Source organism: Equus przewalskii, chromosome 2, assembly GCF_037783145.1.
Source record: "Equus przewalskii isolate Varuska chromosome 2, EquPr2, whole genome shotgun sequence".
Taxonomy (NCBI): Eukaryota; Metazoa; Chordata; class Mammalia; order Perissodactyla; family Equidae; genus Equus; species Equus przewalskii.
The window spans coordinates 57098831-57121581 of NC_091832.1; the positions used below are offsets into that span (position 1 = coordinate 57098831).

At 42.0% G+C, this 22751-nt stretch overlaps 1 long non-coding RNA gene across 1 annotated transcript in view; it reads right to left on the reverse strand.

The window, feature by feature from the left end:
* Nucleotides 1-22751, reverse strand: part of LOC139082036 (uncharacterized) — a 114513-nt gene that overhangs the window by 39585 nt on the left and 52177 nt on the right. The gene's annotated exons all lie outside the window — the stretch shown is intronic.

A 22751-nucleotide genomic window follows, 5' to 3' on the forward strand; every position in this document is an offset into this window, starting at 1 on the left:
CTGAGAATACCTCCTTTCTAGCTCTTCCTCAGCCTTCCTTGCAGTGAGTCTCCTAGCCTTGTGCACAGCTGCAGAGCTTGTAAAGCTTCACCAGTGGGGCAGAGCTCCTGCAGCCTTTCTGCCACTGGAAGCTTCAGCTTCTCTGCTAACTGCAAGGACTTTTCCTGGCATACGCAGTACTTGGCACCTCCACGGCCTGGTCCTCCGGAGGTGTGTGCTCTTCAGTCCAACGGGCCGCCTCACAAGATAGAGCAGTTAGGCGTGATCCTGCCAGCCTCAGCATGAAACCTGTAAAGCTACAGTTTGTGTTTCTGATCTATACTTAATGACTCCTTAGCAACCATCTCAAGCCCAGTCAGATAGCTCTGCTTTCAGTTCAGCTTTTTGTTAAATCACCTGGAGAGTTTAAAAAAAGAAAAAAAGCCATATAAAAAACAGACTGAAATCTATTTGAATAGAAAATGAGATTTTAAAAATACATTATCACCAAGTGAAAGGGCCTGGTAAAAGCTCATTGTTTCTCCAAGTTGGGAATGAATGGACCCCTTTTAAAGGAAAAAATACCTATTGACCCAAAAGAATACTGAAAAGTACAACTTAAAACCCAAAGCCTGTTCTCTGAAAACATCTTTCAAATTGCAAGTTTGCATTTCCAAAGGTTTTTGTGAGTTTTTTAAAGATTATCATCTAATTGAAGACAGAATTTTGTTCTTAAAGAACTCACAGACCCTTGAGTTTATGAAAGGGCTCAAGGTCTAGGTTCTGAAAACCTGGGCTCCTCTGTTAACTCTGAAGCTTTGGGCAAGTCCCCGCAGCTTTCTGAGCTACAGGTCCCCGTTTGTAACGTGAGATAAGAGCCGTCTTTCAGGGTGAGAGCAAGGATCGGATGTAGTCACATTTGAGAGGTATTGCGTAAACCAGGACGAACGCTATATAAGTAGTTGTTACACTAATGAAGTGGCTTCTTGACAGATGTGACCTTCAGCAAGTAAACTGTGCCTTAGCAAGTTTCCTCGCTGTGAAATGAAAATGATAAAAGCACCTCCCTCCTGCAGTACCTGTGAGGACTGAGTGTGCTCGTGTGTGTAAGGTCTTAGAACCAGGTCTGTGGAACATAAAACACTAGAAGTACTAGCTTTTGTTACTAATATCTGACAAGTGCGGTATTTGGCCCATCTTAATGAGAGTTTCTTATCAGTTGGCAATAGAATCTGATTTTTTGCTAGAATCTCTAAATTTTGCTAGAAGCCGTGTCAGAAGAATAGATTCTCTGGTGCTCTGAGGCCTTCTCTTCTCCCATCCTCTAGTTGGTCCTTCTGTTTCCTTCACATGAGTCTAAGGTTACAAATGACTGTCAAATCCATGCTTTGAGGGACGAGAGGCAGACTCCGCAACAGCACAACAGCGTTTTAAGATATGACTCTCATTCTGGGGGCTTCCCGGAAAGCAGGCCAATATCAGTATGGGCTGCCGAGGTCCCCTGTGTGTGCTGGCAGCCATGTCCGCTCAGGGAGTCCCTCTGAGGGAGTTTGGCAGCCTTTCAGGGTGGGGAGGGGCGGGGCCACATTTCTGTATGTTAGGGTTGTGTATGCCGGCAATATGTTTGTGTTTCACTCTGTGAAGCAGTTCCAAAAACTAAGTTTACAGACTTTTTTAAGAAACTGATTTTAACATAGGCAGATAATCAAATACATGCCCGTAAGAAGTAGCAACCCAGCTGCCTTTCTGCATCTAGCTGTGCAGTGTCGTCTCCTGCCTCTGTCCTCACGTGCCGGAATACCCTTCTTGTCCACCTGGAAACTCCTCCTCCCAGGGAAGGAGCTGCCACCCAAGCCGCAGCAGGCGCTGGCCTCTACCCTAGGCTGCAGCCTCCACATCTGGGTTATCCTCACTGCAGCCCGAAAGCTGAACGCCTGTCTCCCCCAGTTAACAGATGAGAACACGGGGGCTGGTGTCTTCCTGAAGTCACAGACAGGGCCATCATGTTACCCAGTTCCATTCCTACACCGTCCACGGATCGCATACACTAACATGAAAAGTGCCCCCGAGCGGCCCAGCACAGCAGCCCTGGTCTCAGCTACTGAGTGGATTTAGGATTCAAACCCAAGTCAGTGACACAGCCTCTCTCACTCCACTCTACCCCACGTTTCCTTTTTTAGGACGAAATAAAGTTTCCAGCCAGCTTATGTTTAAAGAGGACACTAAAGAAGCACTGAGCAATGAGTGTGTGCTTTCACAGTATTATTTCATCCTCACAACAAACCAGCTTGTACAGTTGCAGCTAGTGAGAGAGAGTGCAAAGCCAAGAGTCTACTCTTTTTATTTAAATAAATATAGCTTTTTTTGTCCTAAAAATTACATATGCTCATTATAACGAAGTGAAACAGAAAAGTGCAACATAACCTGGAATCCCACCATCGGAGAGACAGCTGTGGTAAGCACTGTGAGGAACATCCTTCCAGCCGTCTCTCCTGCACACGAACATCACATAGGATCGTTTGACATAAAACGGTCACCTTGTGCATGTTGCTTTGGAACTGTGTTCCTGGACAGAATGTAACGTGAACATCTTCCCGTGTCAGTGCACACGGATCTGCTTCATCCTTTTTAATGACTGCATACCTGATATTCCATTCTCTGAGATGCCACAATTTTTTGAAGCAGGTCTTTCGTATCTTCTTTTATATTCTCATTGTCACAATAGCTAGGATCATGTACTAAGCGTGGGGCTGCGCACATTCATTGACTCAATACTAAGATTTGCTGCTGTAAGCTTTTTTCTGCAAGCATTCACTCATCCACAGGAGGCTGCTTCTGTGTCCCTCCCTTTACTTCTATCCCCAAGTCTTTCGACCCTTCATTCAAAACCCACCTTCCAGGAGGTAGGGGAGGAGCAAAGGTGCCTGGCACTTGGCCTTTCTCATTGAGAAGACAGCGGCACGTTTGATGGGGAACAAGTCCTGTCATGCAAAATGTCAGGCTGCCGGTTCACTGAAAGGCACTGAAACATGAACATGCTTTTATTGACTTTGAGGTGATCACACCTTAGCTTTTCTCCCCCGATGCAAGTTACTGCTTCAAGTCATATTCCTTTGCCATCTGGAGCCCTGCAGAGAAGCTTATCCTCTTGTCTCAGGGCCCATCTCGTCTGTGAGGTTAGCAAATGTGAGCCCCAAGCAGACGACCATACCTGCTGTCCCAACTAGGGCAGGAGAGGAAGGGCTCAGCACTTGGACCTCCAAGGAAGGGCCGGCCTGGCCTGCAGCTGCCTGATTCGAGGCTTGCTTTCACCTCTGGCTAGCTTGGCAAGAACTAGGGTCTTGGACCACTGCGTGTCTGGGGTGCAAGGGCGGCAGGCAAAGGATCATTTACATCTGCCTGAAGGAAAGGAAAGGAAAGGAAAGGAAAGGAAAGGAACGCTGGGGAAAGGGAGGAAGAAAGAGAAGTACTGTCTGCGGAGCAGAGGCCTGTTGGCGCCCTCGCAACAGTCCTCTGAGGTAGGAATTACGGTCTCCATTTTACAAAGGAGAAACCAAGCTTCAAAAGAGTTAAGTTAACCAAGGCCACAAAGTTAGTAAGTGAAGAGCTGCGTATAAAGGCAACAGATTGACATTTGCTGACTTGCAAAGATTCAAGGGCTCTAATACCTATGAGGAGTGGTAGCTCTAGAATTTCTAAAACAAAGGGTTTCGGGCTGGTGATTGTGTTGGAAAAGGATCCTTTTGAAGCTGTGTTTGCCTAGCAGACACTGTTTGCCCTCCACCCACCTACCTCAGGCCGCTTCTTGGTGCAACTGCCAATGAGCTCTTTGAAAAACTAGTTGCTGAAGAAATATAGCCAACAGATACATCCAAATTGGGAATAAGAACAATATGGAAAGAAAGACCCAGCAGTAAGTAATCAATCTATTTAAATAGAGAACTGAAACTAACTCTGGAAGTTACTGTTATAGAAAAGAATGGAAGCTTCTGGGTTAAAATGGAGGCTTGAATACACACATTTAGTTTTCCTCCCACCCAAACCTCACACAAGACCAAAGGCGATTTTAAAAAAAACATAAATCCACAATGACAGGAAGAGCAAAAGACAAGGCAAAAGTAGTAAGATTTTGGAGGCTATAAAGCACATGGATGTAGTAACTCACTTAGCATTTGAGACTGGGCAGTGGAGAAAGTTCACAGCCAACACAATTTCTACCTCAGAAACTTCAAAAGCCACAGGAACTGACAGTACCATACACTGGAGAGGAAGGGAAGAGTACAAAATCAGGAGGACTGCTGAAAGTTGTTTGACAGCAGTTAGGTTCCTAGGTCCCCATCCCATTCCTTCCGTTAAGCAGATGCTCTCTTCCCACCTTAGCAATAGTCTGGAGGTTTATTCTCTAAAGAGGGTCAAACAAAGGATCTTTGGATGAGAGAACTCTAGACAAAGTTGAAGGTCAGTGTAATGTAACTGAGAACAGGAGGATTAAGTGACCCATGCATACCGGAGAGTGAGTACTGAGACCTCCAATTGTTTTCCTCAACTCAGTTTTCAGAATGCTGGCAGCTAGACCTATTTCCTACAGGCCAGAAGTTGAAAGGCTCTTCTGGAAAATCTCACCAGCCCCAGAGGAAAGACCTAAAGATACTGTCATATAGAATTTCTCAAGAAACAACCCAGATGGCTGCTCCACAGCAAAATCAATAAGCCCCACTGCTATGAGCTGAATGTTTTTGTTCCCCCAAAATTCATATATTGAATCCCCATCCCCTGCAATGTGGCTTGATCCAATAATATTAGTGTCCTTGTAAGATGAGACAACAAAAGAGAGTGACATCACCAAGATGGTAACATAGGTCCTTCCCGGCTTTGTGCCCCCTCACAAGAAGAACAACTAACAACTATTCATGGACAAGAAACCACTGAGGAGAATTCTAGAACATGAGGGAGAGGCCGAAGCACTCCCCCTGCACCATAGAGACCAAGACAGATAGCATATAAAGGGGTAAAAGGAGCAGCTACATTCTGACTGCCTTGCCCCTCCCCCAGGCCAGCGCAGCACGATGTCAAGAGGTCACCTCTGAGCCTACAGTTCCTTCAGTGGGAAAAGAGCCTAGGTGGACATCACGCTCTCTCAGTGTTGTAGGTTACTTCATGGGAGCCGCCACTCTGGTCTTGCCCCATGGGGGATTGCAGGAGAATCTGTGGGACTTGACTACCGGGAAGCTGATTGTGATGAGGAAGGGGGGAGGGGCTTGCAACAACCAGCACTTGGATCTTGGCAGACCTAGTTCCTACCTGCAGTGCTCAAGTAGTAGTCCCAACCACTGCAGCTGCTTTGCGCATCTGCAGAGCCAAGATGGTGGCATAGTCTGACCAGGGAACTCAGCAGGATGCAGGTCTGCCTGATCTCAGTCCTCAAACAAAGAGCATTTTTTTTATCTCTGGAGCCTGGTCTTCCCCTGCCCAGGTAGGGGAGCTGAGTCATAGCCACATCCACTGCTGAGTGTACCTCCCAGCCCTCCCAACCAGAAGGCCTAATTGGGAACACCTGGAAGCTGCGTAGCCCAGCAACACTCAAGCAGAGGAGACAGCAAGCAAAGCTGATGAACCACAGAGCAAAGCCAGTGGCACCATTTGGCCAGGGAACTTGGGGAAATTGGTCAGCTTGAGTCAATGCCGCAAACAAAAGGCCTTGCCAAGCTTGGAGGGTTCCCCTGCTTTGCCCAGGCAGGAGAGCTAATTCATAGTCCCACCCACTGCTGAGTGTAGCTCCCAGACTCTTCCGACCAGAGAACCGGATGGGTAACGCCAGGGAGGCTGCTTGGAGCTGCCCTTCTCATCTCACCCTGGCAGGGGGGCTGAGTCATAGCCATATCCACTGCTGAGTATAGCTCCCAGCCCTGCCTGACCAGGAAGCCTGGCCAGAACACCTGGAAGCTGCATAGCCCAGCAATGCTCAAGCAGAGAGTATGGCAGGCAGAGCTGATTGTCTGCAAAGCCAGTGGCGCGATTCAGCCAGAGAACTTGGGGCATGGGTCAGCTTGAGTCAAGACAACAAATAAACAGCTTTATCAGCATTGGAGCTGGTTCTTTCACTCCACCTGGGGAACTAATTTGTAGCCCTACCCATTGCTGAATACAGCCTTCAGCCCACCCTACCAGGGAACCTAAGCAGAGCACGTGGGAAGTGCTTACAGAGGCACTTGAACAGAGAGCACAGCCTGTGGCTTTCCCCATCTTCAGAGCATAACCAGTGACTCCAGCTGGCCAGAGAATTCAGTACACAGTCTTGCCTGATTGGGGTTCCCAATGAATGTGCAGGCCCTGAGACCTGTCCTGCTGCCCTTCCAGGGCAGGGAAGCTAATTCAGACATCCCCTACTGCTGAGTACACTACCCAGTCCTGACCATCTGGTAAGTCTGACCAAAGAACCCAGGTAACTGTGACCTCATCCTACAGCCTCGCTTGGGCAGGGAACCAAGCCAGCAGTCCTATCTAACTGTTCTCAGTCAGAGAGTGGCACACCCTACTCCAGCCTCAGAGCTCAGGTAGCAACCTCTCCCCAAAATAGACCCTGTTAGCAAGTCCTACCTGCCCAAGAACATTACCAGCAGATATGTCCAGAAATCAAAACAGGGCTGACCAGTGAAGAACTATCTCTGCCAAAGGGAACCTGTAAAGTCTGGAAGAAGAGATTGCTTACTCAAATGTGCAGATACCAATGTGAGGAGTCAAGGATTATGAAATATAAGGTAAACATGATAGCACCAAAGGAAAATAATAAAGCTCCAATAACTGACCCGAAAGAAACAGATCTATGAACTGTCAAACAAAGAATTCAGAATAATCCTCTGAAAGAAGTTTAGTGAACTACAAGAACACACAACTAAACAAAATTAGTAAAACAATGCATGAGCAAAATGAGTTCAACAGGGAAATAGAAACCATTTAAAAAAAAAAAAAAAAAACAGAAATCCTAGAGTGAAAAATACAATGACTCAACTAAAGAATTCAATAGAGAGCTTCAAAAACAGACTAGACCATGTAGAAGAAAGAATCAATGACCTAAAAGACAGGTCATTTGAAGTTATTCAGTCAGAGGAGCAGAGGACAAAAGAGTGAAAAAGAGTGAAGAAAGCCTACAGGACTTATAGGACACAAGCAAAACACACAATATCCACATTATGGGAATTCTAGAAGGAGAAGAGAAAGAGAAATGGACAAAAAGTATATTTAAAGCAATAATAGCTAAAAATGTCCCAAATCTGGGGAGACAAATGGACATCCAGATCCGTGAGGCCCCAAAGACCCCAAATATATTGAACTTGAATAGGGGTACACTAACACGCATTATAATTCAATTGTCAAAAGTCAAAGACTGAGGAAGACTTTTGAAAGTAGCAAGAGAAAAGAGAAAAATTGCATATAAGGTAACTCCCACAAGACTATCCATGAATTTCTCAACAGAAACTTTTTAGGCCAAGAAAGAATGGAATGGTATATCACAAATAATTAGGGAAATGTAAATCAAAATGATAATGAGATATCACCTCACACCTGTTAGAATGGCCATGATCAAAATGACAAGGGATAACAAATGAGGTTGTAGAGAAAAGCAAACGTTTATGCACTATTGATGGGATTGTAAACTGGTACAGCCACTCAAAAAATTAAAAATAGAACTACCATATGATGCATCAATTTCACATCTGGGAATATATCTGAAGGAAATGAAAACACTATGTCAAATAAATATGTGCACCCTCATGTTCATAGCATCATTATTTGCAATAGCCAAGACATGAAAACAACCTAAATGTGCATCAAAGGATAAATGGATAAAAAAGTATACACACACACACACACAATGGAATATATTCAGCCATAAAAAAGAAGGAAATCTTGCCATTTGCAACAACATAATGGACCTTGAAGGCATTATACTAAGTGAAGCAAGTTAGAGAAAGACAAACACTGTATGATCTCATTTATATGTGGAATCTTTTAAAAAAAGGAAAAACTGAACTCATAGAAAAAGAGATAAGACTTGTGGTTACCAGAGGTAGGAAGTAGGGAGACAGGGAATTGGATTAAGGTATTCAAAAGGTAGAAACTTCTGGTTATAACATAAATAAGTACTAGGAACGTAATGTACAATATGATGACTATAGTTAACATTGCTATATGGTTTATGTGAAAGTCGTTAAGAGAGTAGATCCTAAGAATTCTCATCACAAGGAAAAAGCACATTTTTTTCGTTTTTTTTTTTTTTTATCTATATGGAGATGGTGGATGTTAATTAAATTTGTTGTGGTAATAATTTCACAATATATGTAAGTCAAATCATTATGCTGTACATCTTAAACTTACACAGTGCTGTGTGTCAATTACATCTCAATAAAAGTGGGGGAAAAAAGAAGAGACAACAGAGAACTCACTCTCTCTCCACCATGTTGAGGATATAGCAAGAAGGCAGCCATCTGCAAGCCAGAAAGAGAGTCCTCACCAGGAATGAAACCCTGCCAGAACCTTGATGTTGGACTTCCCAGCCTCCAGAACTGTGAGAAAATAAATTTCTGTTGTTTAATCCACCCAGTTTGTGGTATTTTGTTACAGCGACCCAAGCAAATTAGATGCCCACTGTACACCCAGAGCTTCCCATCACCTTTTTAGTTCCCCTCCCCTCTTAAGCATGAGCAGACAGCCAAGAATTATTAGATTTCTGAGGAAAACCTCTCTCATGGAAGTCAGATCCAAAACAAACAGGCAAAAGAGACTTGGAGAAAACAGATACATTGGAGAAAAACTTCAAAAATCATTAATAGCCTCAAAGAGATAAGAGATGATATTACATCCATGAAATAGCAAGATGCTGTATATATATTCACAAAGGTAAACAAAAACACTAAGAAAAAACATGGAGATAAAATGAATATCACAGAAAATTGGAAGACCAGTCCATGAGGTCCAACAACTGAATAATAGGAGTTACAAAATGATGTAATAGACCAAAAAAAGAGAGAAAGGACTCTGTAGCAAAACCATTTAAGATATTTTCCCAGAGAGTGATGTCAGCAACATGGTGGAGTGAGCTGTTCCCTTTATCTCTCCCTCTTTAAACTATAACTAAATGGACAGTCATTGATCAGGAGAGGATACCCACACAGCACAACAGGACACCTGAGAGACCCAAGCAGCCATACATCTGAAGGTGGATGGATTGGGCCTCTGGGAAGTAGTGGAGATAGATGGGCACTCTCAAGCCTTCCCTGGCAATCATGTGCACGTGTGTGAACACTTCCTCAACTGGGAGTGCCCATAGTGCCACTGCAGTCCTACAAGTGGGAACTTGCCTGAGCACAACTGTAAGAAGAGGCAGAGGCAGCTCTGAGCCCACGCATGAACACTTTCCCAGCTGGTGGGAGAGCCCACTGTGCCACTGTGGTGCCAACGAGTGGCCCAGGCTCAGGCCCTGTGAAGAAGCCATGCCCACAAAGTACATCTGCTGATGCAGCCATAAGGAGAGACAGCAGCAGATCTATGCGTGTGTGCAAACACTTTCTTGGCCAGTGGGAACACACAGTAGTACTGCTGTGGCCCCACAAGTGGGAATGCACCTTGGCACGAATATAAGAAGGAGCAGCAGCCCTGGGCCTAAGCGTGAACAATTTCCCAGCTGGCAGGAGAGCCCACCATGCCGCTGTGGTCCCAATGAGTGGCCCAGGCTCAGACCCTGTGAAGAAGCCCTAACTACTAACCACAGTGGCCAGCACAACTGTAAGAAGAGGTGGTGGCAAATCTATGCATGCAAGTGAACACTTTCCAAGATGGCAGGAGCAGCCACATTTTCCCTGTGGCCCCACAAGTGGGAATGTGCCTCAGCACAACTGTAAGAAGAGGTGGTGGCAAATCTATGCATGCATGTGAACACTTTCCAAGATGGCAGGAGCAGCCACATTTTCCCTGTGGCCCCACAAGTGGGAATGTGCCTCAGCACAACTGTAAGAAGAGGTGGTGGCATCCCTGAGCTGATCTGTGAACACTTTCCTGGCTGGTGGGACTGCCCACTGTACTCAAACAACTTCCAGTAGATGGGATGGGATAGTAAACAAAGCTCCTGCTTCCCCCCAGTGGTAGCAGGTGGAATGTGTGACCTGACATTACCACAAATGCACCAGCAAAGGATTAGTTCATCAAACACTATGAAAAACTAAAGCAGCAATTCAATGTTTACCAGTAGGCAACTTTTTTTTTTAAAGATTTTATTTTTTTTCCTTTTTCTCCCCAAAGCCCCCCGGTACATAGTTGTATATTCTTCGTTGTGGGTCCTTCTAGTTGTGGCATCTGGGACGCTGCCTCAGCGTGGTTTGATGAGCAGTGCCATGTCCATGCCCAGGATTCAAACCAACGAAACACTGGGCCACCTGCAGCGGAGCACGCGAACTTAACCACTCGGCCATGGGTCCAACCCCTAAAGCAGCAATTCAGAGCAGAAGGAGACTAACAAATCTCCAGATTCCAACCATGAAGTCACAGAAATTTACAAACTAAATGACAGAGAATTCAAAATAGCTGTCAAAGAAACTCAATGAGTTACAAGAAAACTCAGAAAGACAGTTCAGTGAGCTCAGGAATAAAATTAATGAGAAGAAGAAATACTTCACTAAAGAGATTGAAACTATAAAAAAAAAAAAGGAGAAATTCTGGATATGAAGAACAAAATTAATGAGATAAAAAATAATCTAGAATCCTTAAAACATAGAGCTGACATTATGGAGGAAAGAATTAGTGATTTAGAGGATATAAACATAGAACTGCTTCAGGTGGAGGAGGAGAGAGAGCTAAGATTTTTTTTTAAATGGGGGCCAGCCCCATGGTCGAGTGGTTAAGTTCACATGCCCCACTTCAGTGGCCCAGGGTTTCACCAATTTGGATCCTGGGCATGGACCTAGCTCCACTCATCAAGCCATGCTGAGGCTGCATCCCACATAGCAGAGCCAGAAGGACCTACAACTAGAATATACAACTATGTACTGGGGGGCTTTGGGAGAGGAGATGAAAAGTTAAAAAAGGAAGATTGGCAACAGATGTTAGCTCAGATGCCAATCTCTTTTAAAAAATGAAATAATTCTTTGGGAAATATCTGACTCAACTAGGAAAAGCAACATAAGGATTATAGGTATTCCAGAGAGAGAAAAGAGGGAGAGAGGGGCAGAGAACTTGTTCAAAGAAATAATAGCTGAGACCTTCCCAAACCTTGCAAGAAATCAGACTTACAAATGCATGAAACAAATAGAACTCCTAATTACATCGGTGCTAAAAGACTTTCTCCAAGGAGTATAATAGTAAAACTAGCAAAAGTCAATGACAAAGAAAAAATATTAAGGGCAGCAAGGCAGAAGAAAATAACCCACGAAGGAACCCACATCAGGCTTTCAGTGAATTTTTCAGCAGAAACCTTACAGGCTGGGAGATAATAGAATGATATATTCAAAATAATGAAAGACAAAAACTTTCAGCAAAGAATACTCTATCCAGTGAAACTATCCTTGAGATACAATGGAGAAATAAAACTTTACCAGATAAACAAAAGCTGAGGGAGTTCATTGCCACTAGACCTCCCCTACAGGAAATTATCAAGGATGCCCTTATACCTGAAACAAAAAGGCAAGGCTCTACAAAGCTTTGAGCAAGGAGATAAATAGACAGACAAAATCAGAAAATTGCAGCTCTCTTTCAGAACAGGGTAGCAAATACTTGATTATGACTTAAAAGATAAAGGGGGAAAAAGATAAAGGGAAATAAAGTATCAAAAGTAACTATAAACACTTAAACTTAGTCACAAACTCACAACACAAAACAGAATAATTTATGACAACAATAATTCATAAAGGGGAAGAGGTAAGGGATGGAACCTGCTTAGGCTAATGGAGATAAGAGGCTTTCAGAAAATGCACTATGCCATCTACAAGATCTTTTATACAAACCTCATGGTAACCACTTAACAAAAAGCAGAGGAGAGCCACAGTTCATAAATAATGAGAAAACCACCAAAATGAAATGGCAGTCAGAAATACAAAGGAAGAGAAACAATGGAAATATAGAACAACCGGAAAACAAGACATAAAATGGCAGCATTAAGACCTCATATATCAGTAATCACTCTGAATGTAAATGAATTGAGTTCTCCAATCAAAAGACACAGAGCAACTGGCTGGATTAAAAAACAAGAGCAACAATATAATGCCTCTGGATAACACATCTCAGCTCTAAAGACAAAAATAGGCTCAGAGTGAAGGGATGGAAGATGATACTCCAAGCAAATGGCAAGCAAAAGAAAGGAGGTGTTGCCATACTTATGTCAGACAAAGCAGATTTCAAGATAAAAAAAGAGAGAGAGAGAGACAAAGAAGGGCAGTATATAATGATAAAAGTGACTTTCCACCAAGAAGACATAACACTTATGAATATATATGCACCTAACACAGCACCAAAGCATATAAAGCAACTATTAACAGACCTAAAGGGAGAAATTGATACCAACACAATAATAATAGGGGACCTCAACACCCCGCTTACATCAATAGATAGGTCATCCAGACACAAAGCCAACAAAGAAACAGTGGCCTTAAATGAAACACTAGAAAAGATGGACTTAATAGATATATAGAGAACATTCCATCCCAAAACAGCAGAATACACAGTCTTCTTAAGTGCACATAGAACATTCTCAAAGATAGACCATATGATGAGAAACAAGGCAAGCCTCAATACATTTAAGAAGATTGAAATCATATCAAGCTTCTTTTCTGACCCCAATGCTATTTAAACTAGAAACAAGAAAAAGCTGGGAAACCCACAAATATGTGGAGACTAAACAACAAGCTACTGAACGACCATTGGATCAAAGAAGAAATCAAAGGAGAAATCAAAAAATACCTGGAAAAAAGGAAAATACTAATACAACATATCAACTCTTATGGGATGCAGCAAAAGCAGTTCTAAGAGGGAAATTTATAGCAATACAGTCCCACCTCAACAAACAAAAAAAATCTCAAATAAGTAATCTTAAACCACACCTAACAGAACTAGAAAAAGGAACAAAGCCCAAAGTCAGCAGGAGGGAAATAATAAAAATTAGAGCATAAATAAATGAAATAGAGACTAAAAATACAGTAGAAAGGAACAATGAAACTAAGAGCTGGTTCTTTGAGAAGATAAACAAAATTGACAAACCCTTAGCTAGACTCACTAAGAAAAAGAGAGAGAAGGCTCAAATAAATAAAATTAGAACTGAAAGAGGAGATATTGCAACCAATACCACAGAAATACAAAGGATTAGAAGAGAATACTGTGAAAAACTATATTCCAACAAATTGGATAACCTAGAAGAAATGGATAAATTCTTAGACTCATACAACATCCTCAAACTGAATCAAGAAGAAATAGAGAATCTGAATAGACCAATCACAAGAAAAGAGATTGAAATAGTAATCAAAACCTCCTAAAAAACAAAATTCCAGGACCAGATGGCTTCTCTGGAGAATTCTACCAAACATTCAAAGATGTAGTACCTATCCTTCTCAAACTATTCCTAAAAATTGAAGCAGATGGAACCCTTCCTAATTCATTCTATGAGGCCAACATCACCCTGATTCCAAAACCAGACAAGGAAACCACAAAGAAGGAAAATTACAGGCCAATATCATTGATGCACATGGATGCAAAAATCCTCAACAAAATATTGGCATACTGAATACAGCAATACGTTAAAAGGTTCACACACCATGATCAAGTGGGATTTATACCAGGGATGCAGGGATGGTTCCACTTCTGCAGATTAATCAATGTGATATGCCACATTAACAAAATGAGGAATAAAAACAACATGATCATCTCAATAGATGCAGAGAAAGCATTTGACAAGATCCAATATCCATTTATGGCAAAAATTCTCAATAAAATGGGTATAGAAGAAAAGTACCTCAACACAATGAAGGCCATATCTGACAAACCCACAGCCAACATCATACTCAATGGGGAAAAAGTGAAATCCATCCTTTTGAGAACAGGAACAAGACAAGGGCAATCACTCTCAGCACTCCTATTCAACAAAGTACTGAAGGTTTTGGCAGAGTAATAAGGCAAGAAAAAGAAATAGAAGGTATCCAAATTGGAAAGGAAGAAGTGAAACTGTTGCTGTTTGTGGACAACATGATTCTATATATATAGAAAACCCTAAAGAATCCACAGAAAACTATTAGAAATAACCTACAACTATAGCAAAGTTGTAGGGTCCAAAATCAACTTTAAAAATCAGTTACATTTCTATACACTAATAACAAACTACCAGAAAGAGAAATCAAGTCACAACGAAAAGAATAAAATGTCTAGGAATAAATTTAACCAAGGAGGTGAAAGACCTATACAATGAAAACTAAGACATTATTGAAAGAAATTGAAGACTACATAAAGAAATGGAAAGATATTCCATGCTCATGGATTGGAAGAATAAACACAGTAAAAATGTCCATATTACCTAAAGCAATCTATAAATTCAATTCAATCCTTATCAGAATCCCAATGACATTCTTCATGGAAATAGAATAAAGAATCCTAAAATTTATATGGAATAACAAAAGACCCCAAGTAGCCAAAGCAATTCTGAGACAAAAGAACAAAGGTGGAAGCATCACAATCCCTGACTTCAAAATATGCTACAAAGTTATAATAAAACAGCATGGTACTGGAATGAAAACAGACACACAGATCAAGGGAACAGAATCAAACGCCTAGAAATAAAACCACACATCTATGGACAGCTAATCTATGACAAAGGAGCCAAGAACCAGCAATGGAGAAAGTAAAGGCTCTTCAATAAATGGTGTTGGGAAAACTGGACGGCCACATGCAAAAGAATGAAAGGTACGGAGTAAGGAGATAAATAGGTAGACAAAATCAGAAAATTATAGCTATTCATCAGATCAAGTTAGCAAATATTCGAGTGTAACATTAAAGATAAAGGGAAGGAAAACATCAAAAACAAAGATAATCTTGTCATTTTAACCACAAACTCGCAACACAAGATGGAATAAGATGTGAGAAAAAAAACTTAGAGGGGGAAGAGGAAAGGGACTGAACTGGTTTAGTCTAAGGAAATAAGAGGCCATCAGAAAATGGACTATCTTATCTACAAGATTTTGAATACAAACCTCAAGGTAACCACTAGACAAAAAAGCAGAACAGAGACACAAATAATAAATAAGGAGAAAACAAAGAAACACAGCATTAAAAACTACATAACTCAACTGGTAGACCGAAACACATGGGACAAGAAACAAAGGAAATGCAGGAGAACCAGAAAATAGTGATACAATGGCAGCATTAAGCCCTCATATATTGATAATCAACCTAAACATAAGTGGATGGAATTATCCAATAAAAAGACATAGAGTGACAAGATGGATTAAAGAACAAGATCCAACAATTTCTTGCCTCCAGGAAATACATCTCAACTCCAACGACAAACACCAGCTCAGAATGAAAGGATGGAAGATGATACTCCACGCTAGTGACAAACAAAAGAAAGCGGGGGTCGCAATACTTACATTAGACAAAGTAGACTTCAAGATAAGACAGGTAAAGAGAGGCAAAGAGGGGAAGTATATAATGATCAAAGGGACACTCTACCAAGAAGACATAACACTTACAAATATCTATGCACCCAACACAGGAGCACCAAAGTACATAAAGCAACCATTAACAAACCTAGAAGGAGATATCAATAACAACACACTAACAGTAGGGGACCTCAACACTGCACTCAAATCAATGGATAGATCATCCAGACAGAAAATCAACAAGGAAACAGTGGAATTAAATGAAAAGCTAGTTGGACTTAATAGACATATATAGAACACTCCATCCAAAAATAGCAGAATAGACATTCTTCTCAAGTGCGCACAGAACATTCTCAAGGATAGACTGTATGTTGAGAAATAAGGCAAGCCTCAGTAAATTTAAGAAGATTGAAATAATAACAAGCATGTTTTCCAATCATAATGCTATGAGGCTAGAAATTAATTACAAGAAAAAATCTGAGAAAGGGACAAAGATGTGGAGACTAAACAACATGTTATTGAACAACCAATGGATCATTGAAGAAATTAAAGGAGAAATCAAAAGATATCTGAAGACAAGTGAAAATGAAAACATACCATACCAACTCATATGGGATGCAACAAAAGTGGTACTAAGAGGGAAATTCATCGCAATACAGGCTCACCTTAACAAACAAGAAAAATCCCAAATAAGCAATCTGAAACTACTCCTAACTGAATTAGAAAAAGAAGAACAGACAAAGCCCAAAGTCAGCAGGAGAGAAATAATAAAAATAGAGCAGAAATAAATGCAGTTGAAACAAAAAAGGCAGTAGAAAGGATCAATGAAACAAAGAACTGGTTCTTTGAGAAGATAAACAAAATTGACAAACTCCTAGCCAGACTTACAAAGAAAAAAAAGAGAGAAAGCTCAGATAAATTAGAAATGAAAGAGGAGAAATAACAACGGATACCACAGAAATACAAATGATTATAAGAGAGTACTATGAAAAGCTATATGCCAACAAAATGGACAGTCTAGAAGAAATGGATAAATCCTTAGACTCTTGAATCTCCCAAAGCTGAATCAAGAAGAAGCAGACAATTTGAACAGTCTAATCACAAGGAAAGAGATTGAAACAGTAATCAAAAGCATCCCAAAAAATAAAACCCCAGGACCAGCTGGCTTCCCTGGAGAATTCTACCAAACTTTTAGAGAGGATTTAATAACTATCCTTCTCAAGCTTTACAAAAAATCAGGGAAGATGGAACACTTCCTAACACCTACGAGGCCAACTTCACTCTGATACCAAAGCCTGACAAAGACAATGCAAAAAAGGAAAACTACAGGCCAATATCACTGATGAATATAGATACAAAAATCCTCAACAAAATATTGGCAACCCGAATGCAGTAATACATGAAAAAGGTCATACAGCATGATCAAGTGGGATTTATACCAGGGACACAGGGATGGTTCAATATCCACAAATCAATGTGATACACCACATTAACAAAATGAGGAACGAAAACCACACGATCATCTCAATAGACGCAGAGAAAGCATTTGACAAGATCCAACAGCCATTTATGATAAAAACTCTTAACAAAATGGGGATAGAAGGAAATTACCTCAACATAATAAAGACCATATATGGCAAACCCACAGCCAACACCATACTCTGTGGAGGAAAACTGAAAGCCATCCCTCTGAGAACAGGAACAAGACAAGGATGCCCACTATCACTCCTCTTATTCACTATAGTACTGGAGGTTTTGGCTGGAGCAATTAGGCAAGAGAAAGGAATAAAAGGAATCCACATAGGGAGTGAAGAAGTGAAACTCTTGCTGTTTGCAGACAACATGGTCTTATATATAGAAAACCCTAAAGAATCCATCAGAAAACTATTAGAAATATTTAGCAATTACAGTAAAGTTGCAGGGTACAAAATCAACTTACAAAAATTAGTTGCATTTCTATACTCTAATAATGAACTTACAGAAAGAGAATTCAAGAATACAATTCCATTTACAATCACAACAAAAAGAATAAAATATCTAGGAATAAATTTAACCAAGGAGGTGAAAGACTTATACAATGAAAACTATAGGACATTATTGAAAGAAATAGATGATGACATAAAGAGATAGAGATTCCATGCACATGGATTGAAAGAATAAACATAGTTAAAATGTCCATACTGCCCAAAGCAATCTACAGATTCAATGCAATCCCAATAAGAATCCCAATGACATTCTTCATGGAAATAGAACAAAGAATCCTGAAATTCATATGGGGCAACCAAAGACCCCGAATTCCTAAAGCAATTCTGAGAAAAAAGAATAAAGCTGGAGGCATCACAATCCCTGACTTCAAAATGTACTACAAAGCCATAGTAATCAAAACAGCATGGTACTGGTACAAAACCAGGCACACAGATCAAGGGAACAGAACTGAAAGCCCAGAAATAAAACTGCACATCTACGGACAGCTAATCTTCAACAAAAGTGCCAAGAACATACAACAGAGAAAAGATAATCTCTTCAATAAATGGTGTTGGGAAAACTGGACAGCCACGTGCAAAAGAATGAAAGCAGACCATTATCTCATGCCATACACAAAAATAAACTCAAAATGGATCAAAGACTTGAAGGTAAGTCCTGAAATCATAAAACTCCTGGAAGATAATATAGATAGTACACTCTTTGACCTTGAACTTAAATGATCTTTTCGAATACCATGTCTTCTCAAACAAGTGACACAAAAGAAAAAATAAACAAGTGGGAGTTCATCAGACTAAAGAGCTTCTGCAAGGCAAAAGAAACTAGGATCAAAACAAAAAGACAACCCACCAATTGGGAGAAAATTTGCAAATCATATATCTGACAAGGGGTTAATCTCCATGATATATGAGGAACTCACACAACTGAACAGCAAAAAAACAAACAGCCCGATCAAAACATGGGCAGAGGATATGAACAGATATTTTTCCAAAGAAGATATAAAGATGGCCAATAAACACATGAAAAAGATGTTCAACATCACTAATCGTCAGGGAAATGCAAACCAAAACTCTACTAAGATACCACCTTACACCTGTTAAAATAGCTATAATCACTAAGACTGAAAATAGCAAATGTTGGAGAAGGTGTGGAGAAAAGGGAACCCTCATACACTGCTGGTGGGAATGCAAACTAGTGCAGCCACTATGGAAAACAGTATGGAGATTCCTCAAAAAATTAAAAATAGAAATACCATATGACCCAGCTATCCCACTATTGGGTATCTACCCAAACAACTTGAAATCAACAATCCAAAGTAACCTGTGCACCCCTGTGGTCATTGCAGCACTATTCACAATAGCCAAGACATGGGAAAAAAGTGCCATTGACTGATGATTGGATAAAGGAGATGTGGTATATATATACAGTGGAATACTACTCAGCCAGAAAAGAAGACAAAATCATCCCATTTGCAACAACATGGTTGGATCTGGAGGGAATTATACTCAGCGAAATAAGCCAGACTGAGAAAGACAAACACCATATGATTTCACTCATATGTGGAATAAGCTCATATGTGAACAAGCACATGGACAAAGACAACAGCTCAGTAGTTACCAGGGGAAGGGGGGCGGGGGGTGGGCACAGGGGGTGAAGGGGAGAACCTATGTGGTGACAGACAAGAAATAATGTACAACTGAAATCTCACAATGATGTAAACTATTATGAACGCAATAAATAACAAATAAATAAATAGAAATTTAAAAAAAGATCAGTAACCAAAAGTACAATAAATTAATATGTAAGCACATGCTTCAAGCAAGATGTGATGATATTCTTTTCCTGTTGTCTCAGAATTTTGGCCAAAGTCCCCAAGCTGAGGATGACAGTGGCAAGGACCTCCACTTCTACAGAGATCTGGGATTTAGTAAACTATAGGGGTTTAATAAACCAAAGTAGAACCAATAACCCAGTAAACTAGAGCAGAACCAATCCAGTTAGACCCCACCAGCCTAAAAAGAGAAGACTGAAACAGGAAAGGAGAATTATCTGAAGGGAATTCGGGGAGGAAAGAAGGGAGGCAAGGGTCTCCCAGGAGCCAACTGAGGGCTCTCCAAGAGGACCACTAAGCGAGATGGCAGTGCCTGGGAAAGGGGAGCCTGGTGTCTCCCTCCAGCTGTAGGAACTCATGGGCTGATCTTGGTAGGGCCACCAGGATGCACACAGTGAGAGAGGGTTTCAGGAGAAATTGAGTCAGGAGATATATGTGAACATGGAGCCTGGCACCTACCTCTCAAGGAGAATTCTCAAGTGGGAAGCCAACAGGAGCAGCTGGGACAGCAAGGCGAGGAGAGAGGACAGCAGTGAGTACCAGTGCAAGGATGGACGCATCCCCATGAACCCAATGGACCCAGGGAACACAGTCTGCTTGAGACATCTTGAAGTTACTCCTCCCAAGAGGGGTGTCTGCAGCAATGAAGGGACTCAGCAGAAAGAGACTTAGTGAATGTGACAAATACCATAGACTAAGTGACTCATAAACAACAGAAATTTATCACTGTTCTGGAGGCTGGGAAGTCCAAGATCAAGGCACCAGCAGATTCAATACCTGGTGACAGCCTGCTTCCTGGTTCACACACAGCCATCTTCTCACCGTGTCCTCACATGGCAGAAGGCGCAGGGGAGCTCTCTGGGGCCTCTTTTATAAGGGCACTAATCCCATTCATGAGGGCTCCACCCTCATGACCTAATCACCCCCCAAAGGCCCCACCTCCTACTACCATCACATTGGGGGGCCAGGATTTCAACATATGAATGGGGGGGGGGTGGGGACACAAACATTCAAACCATAGCAGAGACTATAGATGCAGATGGCGGAGGGGACAGTCAGGCAGGGAGAGAATCCACCAGATAGTGAGAAGCAGTGTGGCACAGAGCTCATTGCAAAGATCTTTCCAGAACCCAGAAATGCACCTCACGCACTTAGAGTAGAGGTGCCAGGTGGCCCTCTTGCAGCACCTTCTGTCATATAATGCTCCATTCCTTTTCCTCGATGCTCCCTGCCCTCCTCACACCTTTAAGGAGGCTGCAGCAGGGGGAGGTGGAAAGAGTGACAGAGCAAGATGGAACAAGAGTGAGAGGATACCCCAGGCCCCTTCCTCAGGGCTAGGGGAGGGGAGGAGTCTGGAACTGGGCATGACATTGCAGTGCTGACATGGCCTGGCTTGCACTTTTAAATGCCTGCAAAGGAGACTGCTCTCCCAGCTAAAACAGGGAACCACAGATCTGTCTGAGAGGTTGCTGGTGGACAGAATCATGTGAAGGCAATGGTGGTAAAAAATAATAATAATAAAGCTGTGTCCTGACAGTGCCCGCTGAGCTGGTCGGTATAATAAAAGGTAAAATGGAGGCTCAAACAGAGTTCCTGAGAAAGGAGAGATCTCAGTGAGGTACCAGACTCAGAGAGCTGGAGATGTTTAGACTGGTCTCAGAGCTCTCATCCAGATCAGGAGTGTAAAAGTCAGATTGGAGATTAAGAGGAGATTTTGGAAAAGGATTTTTAGAGAGAGACCCACCTTTTTTTTCAAAGAGGGGAGGTGGGGGAGGGGTGCCCTGTGCCTGAATTAGATGCCAACAGGACCCTCTGAAGGCTGCTATGCGCCCCTCCAGCATGGGCATAGTATCTCCTCCAGGGAAATCTAGAAGGTTCTGACTACCCCTCTAGGGAAAGTGAGAGGAATGGGAGCCAGGAGGGGGACAAGGGAGGGATTTGTGTCCCCGGGGACCAGAGGCGAGCCACACAGGGAGGAAGCCAGCATGGGATGTCTAGGGCTTGTCCAAAAGGGCCTCCCAGTGGGGTGAATAGTCTCAGGCAGAAGAAACTGAAAGTGGCCCCAGATTCCAAGGGCTGCAGAGGAGAAGGTGGCCGACGGGACAGAGATGCACCACCTTCCACCCCACCCGCCGGTCCAACCCTCTGCCTGCCCGGAGAGCACAAAGCCACTTAGGATAGACCCGTCCTATTAAAACTCCTCCCCACCCTGACTTGTCACGAGCCCCAGTCCTTCATCCTGCAGGGAGTGGCGAGGAGGCACTGACACCCCAACAGTAGCGCTGGAGAGAGGGCAGAGGTCACACCTTTGCAGTGTGGATATTATGTGGGATGGGACATTCTAATTGTCGAACTGAGATTGTGTTGAGGGACTCAAAGAAAAGGAAAGACATCTTACTACCTAAGAGAGGTCATAAAGGTTTGGGGACGCTCCCATTAGCGGGGCTCCAAGACAGTGACATTCTGATCACGCTCCACCACTCAGCCTACTCAGTCAGCACCGACAGCACGAGATTTCTATTTTAAATTGAAAATCGAAAAAACTGAATAGCAAATATTTAACTACCTCTTTTGCTTTAGTAATTCATTACCCCCTTTGAAAACAGACACTTTTTGTCTGTACCGAGAAGCCAGTGCCAGGGATGGAATCCGACCTTGCTCTGTAATAGTTCAGCCTTGGGCCCTTAGGCTGGCCTAGGAAACAGGGAAAATCATTTTCAATCCCAGGAAAGTTTAGAAGAAATGAAATTCATACTATAAAGACTTTGGGTTAGGGTTGTCATTGTCAATTATTCAACAGATTAGCTTGTGATTCCAATTTAAAATGTGCAGTTGATTTTTAGACACGATTTTAAAGTTGAAAGGTGTGAGAGAATTTGACTAAATTTGTAAATAATGCTGGAATATTTAAGAAAACTTGAGGTTTGCTCTATCTAAATTTTTTTATATATTAGATTTATAAGAATTTTAAAAATTTCTTAGGAAGGTTTTGCTTATTGAGGTGATAAATTGCCCAGTCAGACTTTTGAAGTCCATAAAAAGAAAACCAAATATATTAAGATTATATGAATTTATGAATGTGACAAGACACTTAAGGCCATTTCATTAACTGAGTTGAAAAGAGGCCTGATTTTGAAGATTCACGCTTAAACAGCACTCCGCGTGTGGAGAAGCGCAGGGCCCGCAGCCTGTTCTCGGAGTCTGCGATCCCAGTCAATACGCTTATCCCTCGCGGGCTCTGGAGAATACACAGCACGTTTAGCTCCCTTCACAAAGTCAGGATCGTAGAACTGTCCCATGATGGTCAGCTAAGGGCACTCAGTTATTGCCGA